Source organism: Nyctereutes procyonoides, unplaced genomic scaffold (assembly GCF_905146905.1).
Source record: "Nyctereutes procyonoides isolate TBG_1078 unplaced genomic scaffold, NYPRO_anot_genome, whole genome shotgun sequence".
In the NCBI taxonomy this organism is placed as follows: domain Eukaryota; kingdom Metazoa; phylum Chordata; class Mammalia; order Carnivora; family Canidae; genus Nyctereutes; species Nyctereutes procyonoides.
The window spans coordinates 41,795,312-41,810,586 of record NW_026575125.1 but is presented as its reverse complement, the minus strand read 5'-3'; the positions used below and the strand labels follow the sequence as shown (position 1 = coordinate 41,810,586).

The 15,275-nt window shown below is 40.6% G+C and overlaps 1 pseudogene; it reads right to left on the bottom strand.

Moving 5' to 3' along the window:
* Positions 1 to 4,680: 4,680 nt before the first annotated feature.
* Positions 4,681 to 5,630, bottom strand: LOC129517520 (retinol dehydrogenase 12-like; annotated as a pseudogene).
* Positions 5,631 to 15,275: the final 9,645 nt, after the last annotated feature.

The following is a 15,275-nucleotide window of genomic DNA, read 5'->3' as shown; positions in this document are numbered from 1 at the left end:
CCAAACATTTAAAGAAGAGTTAATACCTATCCTCAAACTATTCCAAGAACTCAAAGGGGAAAGAACACCTCCAAATTTATTCAAAAAGTTTTTTGATATTAAAACCAGATAAAAAAAAAATAAAACCAGATAAAGACACTACAATAAAAGAAAACTACAGTCTAATATTCCTAATGAACACAGATGCAAAAATCCTCAACAAAACATTAGCAAACCTGGGGTACCTGAATGGCTCAGTTGGTTAAGTGTCTGCCTTCGGCTCAGGTCATGATCTCAGGGTCCTGGGATTGAGTCCTATAGTGGGCTCCCTGTTCATCAGGGAGTCTGCTTCTCCCTCCACCCCTACCCCTTCTTGTGCTCTCTCTCTCACTCAAATAAGTAAATAAGATCTTTAACGGAACAACAACAAAAAAAAAAAACATTAGCAAACCTAATTCAACAATACATAAAAAGGACCATTCAGTAATATCAAGTAGGATTTTTTCTGGAGTTGCAAGATCGTTCAAGATTCACAAATCAATGTGATACACCACATTAACAAAATGAAGAATAAAAATTATTCGACCATCCTAATAGATGCATAAAAAGCATTTGACAAAATTTGATATCCATTCACAATAAAATGCTCTCAACAAAGTGAGTATAGAGGGAAAATACCTAAATATAAGAAAGGCACTGAGGGGTACACTTAACGGGATGAGCACTGGGTGTTATTCTGTATGTTGGTAAATTGAACACCAATAAAAATTAATTTATAAAATTAAAAAAAAAAAAGAAAGGCCGTATATGACAAACTCACAACTAACATAATACTCAATAGTGAAAAACTGAAAGTCTTTGCTCTAAGATCAGGAACAAAACACAAACGCTCACCACTTCTATTCAGCATAGTACTGAAAGTCCTAGCCACAGTTAATTAGGCATGAAAAAGAAATAAAGTCATCCAAATTGGTGAGAAAGAAGTAGAAGTGGGATGCCTGGGTGGCTCAGTGGTTGAGTGTCTGCCTTTGGCTCAAGGCATGATCCCAGAGTTCCAGAATCGAGTCCCACATCGGGCTCCTTGTGTGGAACCTGCTTCTGTCTCTGCCTCTCTCTCTGTATCTCTCATGAATAAATAAATAAAATCTTAAAAAAAGAAGTAGAAGTGTCACTAACTGCAGATGATATAATACTGTATATTGGAAAACCCTAGAGATCTCACTGAAAAACTACTAAAACTAATAAATGAATTCAATAAAGTTGCATATAGAAAATTAAGGTATGAAAATCCATGGCATTTCTGTATACTAATAACAGACTGTCAGAAAGAGAAATTAAGAAAACAATTTCATTTACAAGTGCATCAAAAAGAATAAAACACCTAGGAATAAATTCAGCAATGGAGGTGGAAGACCTTTATTCTGAAAAACTATAAGACTGATGAAAGAAATTGAAGATGACACAAATAAATAAGGGGTTAATATCCAAGACATACAAAGAAAGCATAAAACTCAAAACCATAAAAATGAACAATCTGATTTAAAAATGGGCAGAAGGCCTGAATAGGCCTTTTCCCAAAGAAGATACAGAGATGGCTAACAGACATATGAAAAGATGCTCAACATCACTAAACATTAGGAAAATGTCAATCAAAATTACAATAAATTATCACTTCACACCAGTCCAAATTGCTAGTATCAGAAAGACAAGAAACAGGAAGTGTTGGTGAGGATATGGAGAAATGGGAAACCTCATGTCCTGTTGGTGGGAATGTAAATTGGGGCAGCCACTATGGAAAACAGAATGGAGGTTTCTCAAAAAATTAAAATAGATATACTATACAATCTGACAATTCCACTTCTGTGTATTTATCAGAAGAAAATAAAAACACGAATTCAAAAATATATATGCAACCCTATGTTTACTGCATTATTTACAATAGCCAAGATATGGAAAACAACATAAGTGTCTATCTCTAGATAAATGGATAAAGGAGATGTGAGATATATCTACAGATCTATGTGTAGATTTATAGATATATATGTATGTATATACTTCTATATGACATAAAAAAGAATCAAATCTTGCCATTTGCAACAAAATGGGTGGACCTAGAGGGTGTTGGGCTAAGTAAAATAAGTCAGACAAAGACAAATACTGATTCATGATTTCACTTATATGTGGAATCTAAAAAACAAAACAAGTGAACAAACAAAACAAAACAAAGCCAGGGGCTCCTGGGTGGCTCAGTGGTTGAGCATCTGCCTTCAGCTCAGGTCGTAATCTGGGGGTCCTGGGATTGAGTCCTGCATCAGGGTCCCTGCAGGGAGCCTGCTTCTCTCCCTCTGCCTATGTCTCTGCCTGTCTCTGTATCTCTCATTAATAAATAAAATCTTAAAAACAAACAAACAAACAAACAAAGCCAGTCATAAATACAAAAAACAAACTTGCGATTGCCAGAAGGGAGGGGTAGGAGATGGGAAAATTATATAAAGGGGATTAAGAGGTAAAAATTTCCAGTTCTATCAGCCTTTTTTATGTGTCTGTAGCATTTTAGGAGTCTGACAGCCTTCCTCCATTTTGTTCTGCCTCTGTCTCTTTCGGTACAATCTGGGAATCTTTCTTATGATATTCTCAAAAACCTTGTGGATCTCCCATATGGCACAGCAATTCATGCCACTAATCTAGGTGGTCCTCCACAGATCTTTCCCAGAGAGTCCCATATGTATTCCTGGCTATGGTTGAGATGGTTGAAGAGATTCACAGTCATAAACCTAATCTCTTTAGTACTAGCAAACACAACCACACTCTTGACTTTCTCACCATAGCACACCTTCCTAAGAGTAAATCTCTTAATTTTAGTGTCTTTTGTAATCTTGATAGAATCAGAATTTTCCAAATCATCAAGTCCTGGATCTTTCTTGCTTAATAGTTCTTTCCTCAATTTATCTCTTTCTTCTGACATTTTACTAATGCAGCAAGAGTAAGTCAAGCCACACCTTCAACATTTTGCTTAGAATACTTCTCAGCTAAATATCTAAGTTTACTACTTACAATTTCTGCTCTCCACGTGACTGTGGGACATAATTCAGGTAAGTTTTGTCAGTGTGTAACAAGGATTGCCTTTCCTCCAGTTTCCAATAACACGTTCCTCATTTCTGCCTGAGTTCTTGTCAGCAACACCTTTAATATTCATATTTCTACCATCATTTTGCTTTAAAGAAATATGTATGTATTTTCTAAAGTGATGTATGTTTTATCTACCATGCTCTTCTAAGAGCATGAGCTACCATGAGCTTCTAAGAGCTCACCAGAATAATATTCAATGTTTGTATTTCTACCAACAATTTGTTTAATTCAATCTAGGATTTTTCTTTTCTTTTCTTTTTTAAAGTTAGGCCCCGTGCAGTATGCCCAGTGCAGGGTCCAGCTTGGGGCTTGAACTCATGATCCTGAGTTCAAGACCCAAGCAGATATCAAGAGATGTTTAACAACTGAGCCACCCAGGTGCCCCAATCTAGGGTTTTTCTATCATTCTTCTAGTCTCTATCCATTATCCTATTTTAAATTCACTTGCACATTTTTAGGTATTTGTTATGGTAGCATTCCACTTCTAGATACCAAAATCTGCATTAGTTTCCTGTGGGTGCTGTAACAATTTACTGCAAACTTGTGGCACAAAACAACAAAAACTTATTATCTCATGGTTCTGTAGGCCATATTGTCTGAAATCAGTATCACCGGTCAATATCAAGTTGTCAGAAGGGCTGTCTCCCTCCAAAGGCTCTAGGGAGAATCATGCCTTACCTCTTCCAACTTCTGTTGCTGTCATTATTCTTTGGCTTCTGGTAGCATTGCTCTAATCTTCAAGGTTAACAATCTCATATCTCTCTGTGTTTCATCTTCACATTGCCTTCTCTTCTGTATCTCTTCAAGTCTCCTTCTGCTTCTTTCTTTTTCTTTCTCAATGCACAGTCTTTATTTTCTCTAAAAATTGAGGTAAAGGGAGCTGTTTTGAAAAGGAAATCATCTGCATGCTTGAAAATGGATAGGTCCTAACTTATATAATGTTATTTGTCAATTATTCCCAATAAAGCTGGGAAATATTTTTAATACAAAAAAACTGGAAAAAGAAAATGGGAAGGTCCAGCTTCATGCAATAGCTCCACTATGCTCAGAGGAAGAAATCAAAGTTGGCCAAGGTTAACCAAAAATTTCCTGAGTATTTCCTGAATGACTAGTATTTCCTGAGTGACTAGTATTTCAAAGATGAAAGTGATCAGTCAAAAGTTTGTCTTATAGTCCTTGGAAATATGTAATGCTGATGCTCCTATCACCTCAGCTGAGCATGCTGGATAGCATTTCTGCTATTGATGACAAAATTGCTCCAGTTTTCTAGGCCCTTCTGCTTTCCTCATAGCCAGCCTAGGATCTGCCCAGTCCCCCTGCCCCAAGAGAGCAGCCAATTCTTGTAAGTCTTGGAGAAGAATGCTCTGTAGGTGTGATTGTCTTGTACCATGAACCAGCTTCACAAGAAAGTCAGGTATGCAAAGACTTCTAGAAGGGTCAGGAGAATCAGAACAGGGAGGGATTTTTAACAGTAGCTACCTGGAAGGACAATCTTTCGGGTGGGCCTTCTCCTTTGTCACCTTTCATTATGTCTGGATTGGTATTAATAAAGCTGAGACTGTTCCATCAGCTCTACTCCCAGTGTATTTTTAGAAGCTCACAGCAACATTCCACAGGTGCTCAATGGTTTTGCTATTTCAGACCCCTAGGGGCACCCAGGTCATCTTGCAGTCACCAAAGTACTTGCCACACAGGGGCACCAGGCTCTCAGCTAAGGCACAGTACAGCCTGGTCTATGCTCCCTACCATGTTGACTTGATAAAGGGGAGAAAAGCCTCCAGAACAGGCACAGCAGGAAGGAGTGCCAGACTAGTCAGGGGTAGATGATGCCTGAGTGCACTGCATAAGTGGTGACCCCTATGTCTTGGAGTCTCTTGGCCAGTTCCCAATTAAAAACACATTGGCCACTTGGCTGTGGCAATGAGCAAAATCCCCAGCTGTAGTGTTTCTCACCCTGGGGGTTGTGGAAGTGAATCTTGCCAGTGTGGTGGCTTACTGATGACAGGCTCATCACCTGTGAGGGCACAGACTTTTTTGGTGGCTCCAGGAGCAAGTGGGTACAAAGAAAGTGGACTAGGTGGTTGACTCGCAGGTGAGTCTCAAAGTCACCAGCTGTTTTGGAATATGGATACATCACCATTCCTGCATTGTTGATCAGAATATGGAGCTGCTTTTTCTCTGCCAGAAAGCCTTTAGCAAAAGCTCAGATGGATTTGGTATTAGATGGGTCCAGTTTCTGAATTAGCATCTGAGAGTTCTTTGTATTGGCCTGGAATTCACTGGCCAGCAGATTATGCCTTCAGTATATCTCAGTAGGCAATGCATACTTGGGCTTCTCTGCTACCAACCTCTCTGGCTGTCTCCTTGCTGATGCCTATGTTGGCTCTGGTAATTACCACTATCTTCCTGGGAAGCTGCATGTTTGTTCTCCAAACCCCAGCAGCAAAGAACAGCTTAATGGATATAACTATTATATATAGGAAAGAAAGGAAGGAGGTGAGCTGCCCCAAGATAACCAGCATCTTTCAATACTTTTAGTTGTTACTGCTTTAGCAAAAGCAGCTTACTCCAACTCTGGCTCGGTCTCCTGGTCTGGCTCCAACTCTTGGCTGTTTCTCTCTCCTCCTCCTTTAGCTTCTTCAGCAACTAGGTTCTCACTAACAGCTTGACCTGCCTCTTACAAGGATACATGTGGTTGCATTTAGGGCCCACCCGGATAATCCAGGATAATCTCCCTATCCCAACAGCCTTAATTTAATCATATTTGCAAAGAACCATTTTCCAAATAAGGTAACATTTACAGATTCCAGGGATTAGGACCTACTATCTTTAGGGGCTATTATTCAGCCTACTACCAGGAGTAAGTCAGACACTCTGCTCTGAAGTTCTAGGATCACTGGGTTTTGAAAGGAGTGACTGGAGCTTTCTGAGGACACATAGGCAGGAGTCAGTGCAGCCTGGTGGTAGGGATATGGACTCTGTGGTCAAATAGACCTGAATTCAGTTCCCAGTCCCAACATCTGATGACCTTGGACAAATCACTCAACCTTTCTAACTCCCCATTTCTCCCTCTGTGAAATGACATAATAACTACTTCTCTCTCACAGGGCTGTTATCACTTGCACTTAGCATAGGGCTAGGCACATCGTGGTGATCAACAAACATTAGCTGTTATTATTAAATCAGGAACATGGTGACAATAATAGCATGCACTTATTCTGTGTTTACTTTCTTCTGGGTTCACAAGGGATCTTAACATACACTCCCAGGAAGATATGATATAGATGGCCTTACTTCCCCATGTCACAGATGTAGATTCAAGAGGCCAGGATTGAGGTACCTGGGTGGTTTAGTCAGTTAAGCATCTGTCTTCAGCTCAGGCCACGATCTCTGGGTCCTGGGACTGAACCCTGCATTGAGCTCCCTGCTCAGCAGGGAGACTGCTTTCCCCCCTCACTCCCCCCCACCAGTTTATGCTCTCTTTTTCAAATAAATAAATAAATAAATAAATAAATAAATAAATAAACAGATAGATAGATAGATAAATAAATAAATAAATAAATAAATAAATAAATAAATAAATAAATTCTTTTAAAAAAGAGGCCAGGGGCTGCCTGGATGGCTTAGTCCATTGTGTCTGTCTTCAGCTCAGGTTATGATCCCAGGGTCCTGGAATAGAGCCTTGCATGAGGCTCCCTGCTCAGCAAGGAGCCTGCTTCTCCTTCTCCCTCCACCATTCCCCCTGCTTGTGGGAGAATAAATAAATAAAATCTTAAAAAAAGAGGCCAGGGTTTGTCCAGAGTCAGACAGTCAACAAATACTAGAGGAAGAGATGAAGATCATGTATGGCTGATCTTTCAACACAATGCTAGTCTCCACCACAGGAGGAGATTGCAAATCCCAGGGCACATAGAGAGCATATGTAAATGATAAACACGTCTGCAAGCAGGAAAGTCTGTGGCCAGCTGTATGGAGGGACTTGCCAACTCTTAGGGCTGCAGACTCTGGTGTGGAAAACCACGATGGTGGACATCTCTGTACTCGGTACTTTCCCACAAAGACAAGAGACTCTGTGCACCAGTGGTGGTGACAGACTCCAGCATGAGCGCAAGGTCTGTACCAAGACCCAGGATCCTGTGGACCTTCTGACTCTAGGCTGAATGGATGAAAAGGCCAGCACCATGTGACTCTGGGAGTTTCTCATGATTTCCCAAGAATATTGCTCATTGAGCCCAAAATCTTTTTTCACTTTATAGTATAATTCCACTTCTTTTTAAAAAGAAAGTTAGATTTTATATTGAAGTATAACATAAAGATGGGATCTTGCACAAATTGTAACTTTATCATTTGACAGAAGTAAGGGAACTCAGGATCTGAGAGTTGGTGTTATTTCCTCAAGGTAAATCATTGCTGTTGAGTTTGAGATCAGAAAAATATATCTGCCAGTTTCACGGTTCAACAACTTTGACTTCTTTGCATGTAGTTCTGGTATGACTGGCCATGCAGACTATTGTTTTGCTTTTAAAGATTTATTTATTTATTCATGAGAGACAGAAAGAGAGAGAGAGAGTCAGAGACATAGACAGAGGGAGAAGCAGGCTCCCTGCAGGGAGCCGGATGTAAGACTCCATCCTAAAACCCCAGGATCATAACCTGAGCTGAAGGCAGACACTCAACCACTGAGCCACCCAGGTGCCCCCAGACTATTGATATCTGTGGCATTAAAAACAGCTTTATTGGAGCACCTGGGTGGCTCAGTGGTTGAGTGTCTGCCTTTGGCTCAAGTTGTGATCCCAGAGTCCTGGGATTAAGTCCTGCTTCTGGCTCCCCACGAGAAGCCTGCTTCTCCCCCTGCCTATGTCTCTGCCTCTCTCATGAATAAATAAATAAAATCTTAAGAGGAAAAAAACCCAGCTTTATTGAGATGTAGTTGACATACAATAAATTGTATGTATTAGTATACCATTTGATAAATTTATATATTACATATATATTCACCATAATCAAGATAGTAAACATATTCATCACTCTCTCATCCCCACTCTAAGACTCACTGATGCTGTCACTAAAGATTGGTTTGCATTTTATTAAGTTTTATATAAATAGAAACATGTGGGCAGCCCAGTGGCTCAGCGGTTTAGCGCCGCCTTCAGCCCAGGGTGTGATCCTGGAGACCTGGAATCGAGTCCCACGTCAGGCTCCCTGCATGGAGCCTGCTTCTCCCTCTGCCTGTGTCTCTGCTTCTCTCTCTCTGTGTCTCTCATGAATAAATAAATAAAATCTTAAAAAAGAAACATGTATTATGTACCCTTCAAATAACCCTCAAGTTATTTGAATAACTTCCCTCACTCAGGGTTATTTTGAGATTCATCCATGTTGTATTGTATGGATATGCTCCAATTTGTTTATTCATTCATGGATATGTGGGTTGTTTTCAGGTTTTTACAAATATTTTATTTTTTATTATTTTTTAAATATTTTATTTATTTATTCATGAGAGACACAGAGAGAGGCAGAGATACAAGAAGAGAGAGAGGCAGGCCTTCTTGGCAGAGCCCAGTGCAGGACTCGATCATTTTAACTTCCTTTATTTTTTAAAAATTTTAAGGTAGGCTCCATGTCCAGCACAGAGGTCAACACAGAATTCAAACTCACAGCCCAAGGATCAAGACCCAGAGACTCAACTGACTGAGCTACCCAAGCACCTCTCTATGGTCATTTTAATTTTTTAAAAAAGATTTTATTTATTAGAGAAGGGGAGAGAGAATGAGAGGTGGAGGGGGAGCAGAGGGAGAGAGAGAGTGAGAAGCAGACTCCCTGCTGAGCAGGAAGCCTGTTGCTGGGCATGATCCCAGAACCCAGAGATCATGACCTAAGCTGAAGGCAGACTGAAGGCTGAGTCACCCAGGCACCTTGATCATTTTAATTTTAGCCATTATATTAAGTGTGTAGAGGTATATCTTTATGTTTTAAGTTTATATTCCCCTAATGCCAATGATGCTGAGCACATTTTCATGTATTTATTTGTCACTTGTATATCTTTTGCTCAAATCTTTTGCCCAATTTTATTGGGTTATTTTCTTATTGTTGAGTTTTGTGAGTCATTTTTACATTCAGATACATGTGTTTGCAAAGACTTTTCCCACTCTGTCAAGAATGGATTTTTTAGTTTTGATGAAATCTATCCATTTGTTCTTTTATAAATTGTGCTTTTGTTGTCAAATCTAAGAAATCTTTGCCTAACTAATGTCACGAATTTTCCCCTGTGGTTTCTTCCAGAAATTTTATACTTTTAGGTTTTAAATGTAGGTCTATGATTCATTTTGAGTTCATTAAAAAATATTTTATTTATTTATTCATGAGAAACACACAGAGAGAGAGGCAGAGACACAGGCAGAGGGACAAGCCGACTCCCTGCAGGGAGCCCATTGTGGGACTTGATCCCAAGACTCTGGGATCATGACCACTGAACCACCCAGGTGTCCAGATTTTGAGTTAATTCTTGAATATAGTGCAAGGTTTGGATCCAACTATGCTCTTTTGCATTTGTATATCCAATTGTCCCAGCACCATTTGTTGAAAAAGCCATCCTTGGGGCACCTGGGTGGCTCAGTTAAGCATATGCCTTCTGCTCAGGTCATGGTCCCAGGGTCCTGAGATTGAGCCCGTGTTGGGCTCCCTGCTCAGCAGAGAGCCTGCTTCTCCTTCTCCCTCTGCTACTCCCCCTGCTTGTGTCCTCTCTGTCAAATAGATAAGTAAACTCTTTAAAAAAATAAAAGGCCATCCTTTCCTTACTGCATTGTCTTTGCATCTTAAAAAAAAGTTATAACCCACATATATGTGTGGGTTTATATCTAAAATATCTGTTTGCTCCATTTATCTACTATTTGATCTTTATACCAATACCACACAGTGTCAATTACTGCAGCTTTATAATAATTCTTGGATCAGTGTTAAGCTCTCCAACTTCATTTTCCTTTTTGTAAGAGTTATTTTGGCTATTCTAGATACTTTGCATTTCTATATGAATTTTAGAATCAGCTTGTCAGTTTCTATAACAATATTGCTCAGGTTATCATTTAGATATCATTAGATTTATAGATAAATTTGGGGAGAATTGACATTTTAACAATATTGACTCTTCCAATCCATGAACAAGGTATATCTCTTCATTTATTTAGATCTCAGTTTCTCTCAGTAATTTTGTAATTTTCAGTGTATAGAGCTTTCACATGCTTTGTCAAATGTATCCCTAAGTGTTTCATGTTTTTTTATAATGTTGTAAGTGATATTGGTTTTTACATTCAATTTCCAATTGTTCATTGCTGCTATATAGGAATACAATTGGTTTTTGTATATGGATCTTGTACCCTGCAACCTTGTTAAACTCACTTATTAGATATAGTAACTTTTTAAAAGATTTTATTTTCTTTTTTAAAAAGATTTATTTACTGGACAGCCCCGGTGGCGCAGCGGTTTAGTGCTGCCTGCAGCCCCGGGATGTGATCCTGGAGACCCGGGATCAAGTCCCACGTCGAGCTCCCTGCATGGAGCCTGCTTCTCTCTCTGCCTGTGTCTCTGCCTCTCTCTCTGTGTGTGTCTCTCATGAATAAATACATAAAATCTTAAAAAAAGAAAATAAAAAAAGATTTATTTACTTATTTGAGAGAGAGTGTGTGTGAGCAGGTGGGGGAAAGGGAGAGAATCTGGAGCATACTCCCTGCTGACTGCAGAGCCGAATGCTGAATTCAGGGCTTGATCTCACAACCCTGAGATAATGACCTGAGCTGAAATCAATAGTCAGATGCTTAAATTACTGAGCCATCTAGGCACCTCTTAAGACTTTATTTTTTATAAAATAAAAAGATTTTATTTTTTATAATCTCTCTATCCAATTTGGGGCTTGAACTTACAACTCCAGGATCAAGAGGCACATGCACTACTGACCAAGTCAGCCTGGTGCCCCAAATCTAGTAGCTTTTTATTAAATGCCATTGGATTTTCTACAAAGATGGTCATGGAAAAAAAAAAGATGGTCATGTTATCTCTGACGTTGTCTTGTTTTTAACAATGAACTTTCTTTTAACCATAGATTTGTCATTTTAATGTGTTCCTCAATACTCCACCCTAAAATATGTATTGAAAAGTAAAAATAGAAGCAATTCCACAAAACCTTTTATTGAGCTTTTGCTACTATACTCACTATAAATAAACCATTAGAACAGTGGTTCTCAACCAGGGGTGATTTTGCTCCCCAATGGACATTTGGCAATGCCTGCAAAATTTTGTTTCTTACAACTGGGAGGAGGCTACTAGGATCTAGTGGGTAGAGGCCAGGAATGATGCTAAACATCCTACAATGCACAAGATAGCCTTCCACAACAAAGAGCTATGTAGCCCTAAATGTCAATACTGTTAAGGTTCAGAAATTCTGCACTAGAAATCAGTACATACACAGATGTGATCCTCACAATAAATGTCTTATTCAGACAACACATTGTAGACAAATGTAGCAGGGCTCATTTAAACTTCATATAAATTTTATCCTTTCTCCCAAAACTGTAAAAAAGTACCTTATATACCTTATATACCTGATTCACCATGTTAGATGCCCGCATTGTCTCTGGTTTTCTCTGCTTATCTCTTTCTCTTTATCTCCTTCTCTCCATTCTCTTTCTCTTATATTATAGTCTCTCAGAGGCCTCTCTCCTTCTCCCATAGGCTTCCTCTTTTGTTCTCTTTACCTCTTGACTAAAGGTGTTGGCTGCAGCACCTAATACAACTACAAATAGGGGCAGTGACATTGTCTTTAATCACCTGTTGCTGTCACATCCTGGGGGACCCTGACAGTGCTGACACCCCATTGAGGTCACCGGTGCATCATTCCCTCCCAGCTTTGAATGAAATAATTCACTGCAAACCACCTCTGAAGATGTGGCATCGGCCACCAGGGAGGCAGCAAGGGGTAGTTGAGGAACTCCCAGCATCATCTTCCCACTTAGGTCCAAGACTCCTGAACTGGAAAGCTCCCATCTGCTCAGCCGTCCCTCTTCCCATATGGTAGGTTTTCATGGATGTTTTTTTTCTTATACCTACAAACCTCTTGTTTTTTTTTGCAAAAAACAGAAAACAAAAAACCTTAAAGTATATATTGCATAATTAACCGAATTTTATTTAGAGGACAACCTTAATTCATATTTGTTAGTTAGAAAAACAATTTTGTTACATTTTATTTCCTACCATTGTAGCAATTACTCTAGAGATAAGAACTATATATTGGCTGCCCTGGTGTACAGGACAAACTTTATCTTTAAAAAAAACAAACCCTGGGGATCCCTGGATGGCTCAGTGGTTTAGCGCCTGCCTTCGGCCCTGGAGTCCCAGGATCAAGTCCCACATCAGGCTTCCTGCATGGAGCCTGCTTCTCCCTCTGCTTGTGTCTCTGCCTCCCTCTCTCTCTCTGTGTCTCTCATGAATAAATAAATAAAATCTTTAAAAAAAAAAAACAAACCCTAAATTAAATAAAATGGTGAAACTCCTCAATTTCTGAGTCTAGACTGAACAATCTAACAACGAAGAGCTTAGGTGAATCTTACCTCCCTTCAACACATCAAACCAGGGAATACAGAAGGCAAGGACATTTGCAATCAGGGCTTTGGAGACATTTACTGCAGAAGGGAACTGGAGCATAGAATCATGGAGAACATATCTCCTGGGGCCCTGCACCTTCCCCCTGAGCCTGAACATGAAATAATAATGAATCTATTTCCCTCAGTTATGAACTTTGGTCCTTGGTCTCCGTTAATTTTTCCACTCTCATAGACACTCAGGTCTGACCTTGCACCTGGTTCTCTGCTCAGTTTTCTCTCTGCACAGGCTGCTATTAATGCGTCTGCCATTAATGCTCCACTTGTTGGGGGCATTTAATTTAGGTCTCTGTCAACTCATTATTCTATCATCAATTTACTCTGTCATGAAAACCAAACACGAGTCTTTACTTTTTCTTTTTTTTAAATTTTTAATTTTTTTATTTATGATACAGAGAGAGAGAGAGAGAGAGAGAGAGAGAGAGACAGAGAGACAGAGAGAGGCAGAGACAGAGAGAGGCAGAGACACAGGCAGAGGGAGAAGCAGGCTCCATGCACCGGGAGCCCGATGTGGGATTCGATCCCGGGTCTCCAGGATCGCGCCCTGGGCCAAAGGGAGGCACCAAACCGCTGCGCCACCCAGGGATCCCAGTCTTTACTTTTTCGATCAATGCCTAATATGATCTGTAAATGAAATCCAAGTCTTTTAAAAACATTAGTTTCCCCTGTTGATCTATATATTAAATCAAGATTGCAGTTATATAGATTTTACCATCAATGCCCCTTTTTTTTCTGACCTTGACTCTGGCTGTCTATTAAATCTTTATTCATTGATGATCCTTTAACCTTAAACCCAGGGCTTTGTTAAGTATTCTACCATCAATGTGTCTATGTTCTAGATCTTAAACCTAGACTTCTGTTAACTTTTCCACCAGCAATGCTCTTATGATCATTATCTAGGGTCCAAGTGCCTATTGAGATTTCCATCAATTTCCTTTGTTCTGAACTTGAACCCAGGCCTTTGAAGAAATCCTGAGAGAACAGCCTGGGCCCCTTAATCGATACTCATCTGGTTTGAATTCAAGCCAGATCTACTTGAATAATAGCTTTTCCCTATTAATACCTTGTGCCTCAGTCAATAGTCTTCCACTACTGACCCTCTGAATATGTTATCTTACATGAAAAAGGGACTTTGTAATCTTTAAAAAGGCGGGTAGCAACGTCTGGGTGGCTCAGTAGTTGAGCGTTTGCCTTCAGCTCAGGTCGTGATCCTGAGGTCCTTCCCAGGGAGTATGATTCTATTAATACCTTGATTTCAGCCCAGGGAAACTCACTTTGGACTTCTGACCTTCAGAACTGTAAAATAATAAATTTGTGTTGTTTTAAACCTGTAAGTTTGTGGTACTCTGTTAGAGCAGCAATAGGAAACTACTAAAGGCATCTTTGAAAAATTCTGCCATTGATGCCCATCTGCCCAACACCCAAACCATGTCCTTATTAAGCTTCCACCATCCATGCCCCTCTGTGTGACCTCAAATCCTAACCATTGTTAATTGTTCCACCCTCAAAATCCCTTATCTATGTCCTCCAACCTGGATGTCTATTAACTTAAGGGCCTTTGTAATTAGGCCGTCACTGATGCTTCCCTCAAGTTTGAAACGGAAGTTAGCATTTCCGTTTCAAAGCCTCTCTGGAAAGACTTCATAACTAGGCCACTATTTTACCATCAGTGCCCTTCTGGTGTGACCTAGAAATAAGATTTAAAAATATATATTTTATTTAGGGATGCCTGGGTGGCTCAGCGGTTGGGCGTCTGCCTTTGGTTCAGGTCATGATGCCCCTGTCCTGGAATCAAGTCCTGCATCGTGCTCCCCACGGGGAGCCAGCTTCTCCCTCTGCCTATGTCTCTGCCTCTCTCTCTGTGTGTCTCTGAGACACAGGCAGAGACATAAGCAGGCTCCCTTGCAAGGAGCCCGATGTGGGACTCGATCTCAGATCCCAGGATCACGCCCAGGATCTAGTCTTCTGTTAAGTTTTCTAAAATCAATGCCTCCTTAAGTTTTAGCCATAAACCTTTGCCTCTCATACTTCTTTCAGCTTTGATACTAAGGCTGCAATAGAGCCACATCAGCCCACGTTAAGAGACCCGGCAGAAAGTCGGGCCTGTGCGTGACAAAAAAGGGCGGGCCTTCTGTGTCCGAATGAGCCAATAGAAGACCAGGAGCGCCGTAAAGCGGAGCCTTGAGTGACAGACGAGTCGGGGGCTCCGCCCCATCGAAGGAACAATAGGAAGGCTGGACGGCGGTGACGTTAAGCTGTGAGAGGCAGGCGGGGTGTGCGAGTGAGAGAATACGTTATGTCAAAAGACTTCACTTTCACCAGAGGTTTAGAAATGTGTCTTCTGCCGAGCTGTCTCCCGGGCGGTGCTTCTACCCTCGGACCTTACCACTGCCTCCCCGCTCCCCACCCTTGGGCCCGGTTCCCACCGAACACCCCTACCCGCCCGTCGCCACGCCTTTGCTCGGGCCCGGCCTTTGCCCATGGCCGGGAACGCCCATTCACCCGCCCGGAACAGTCGCT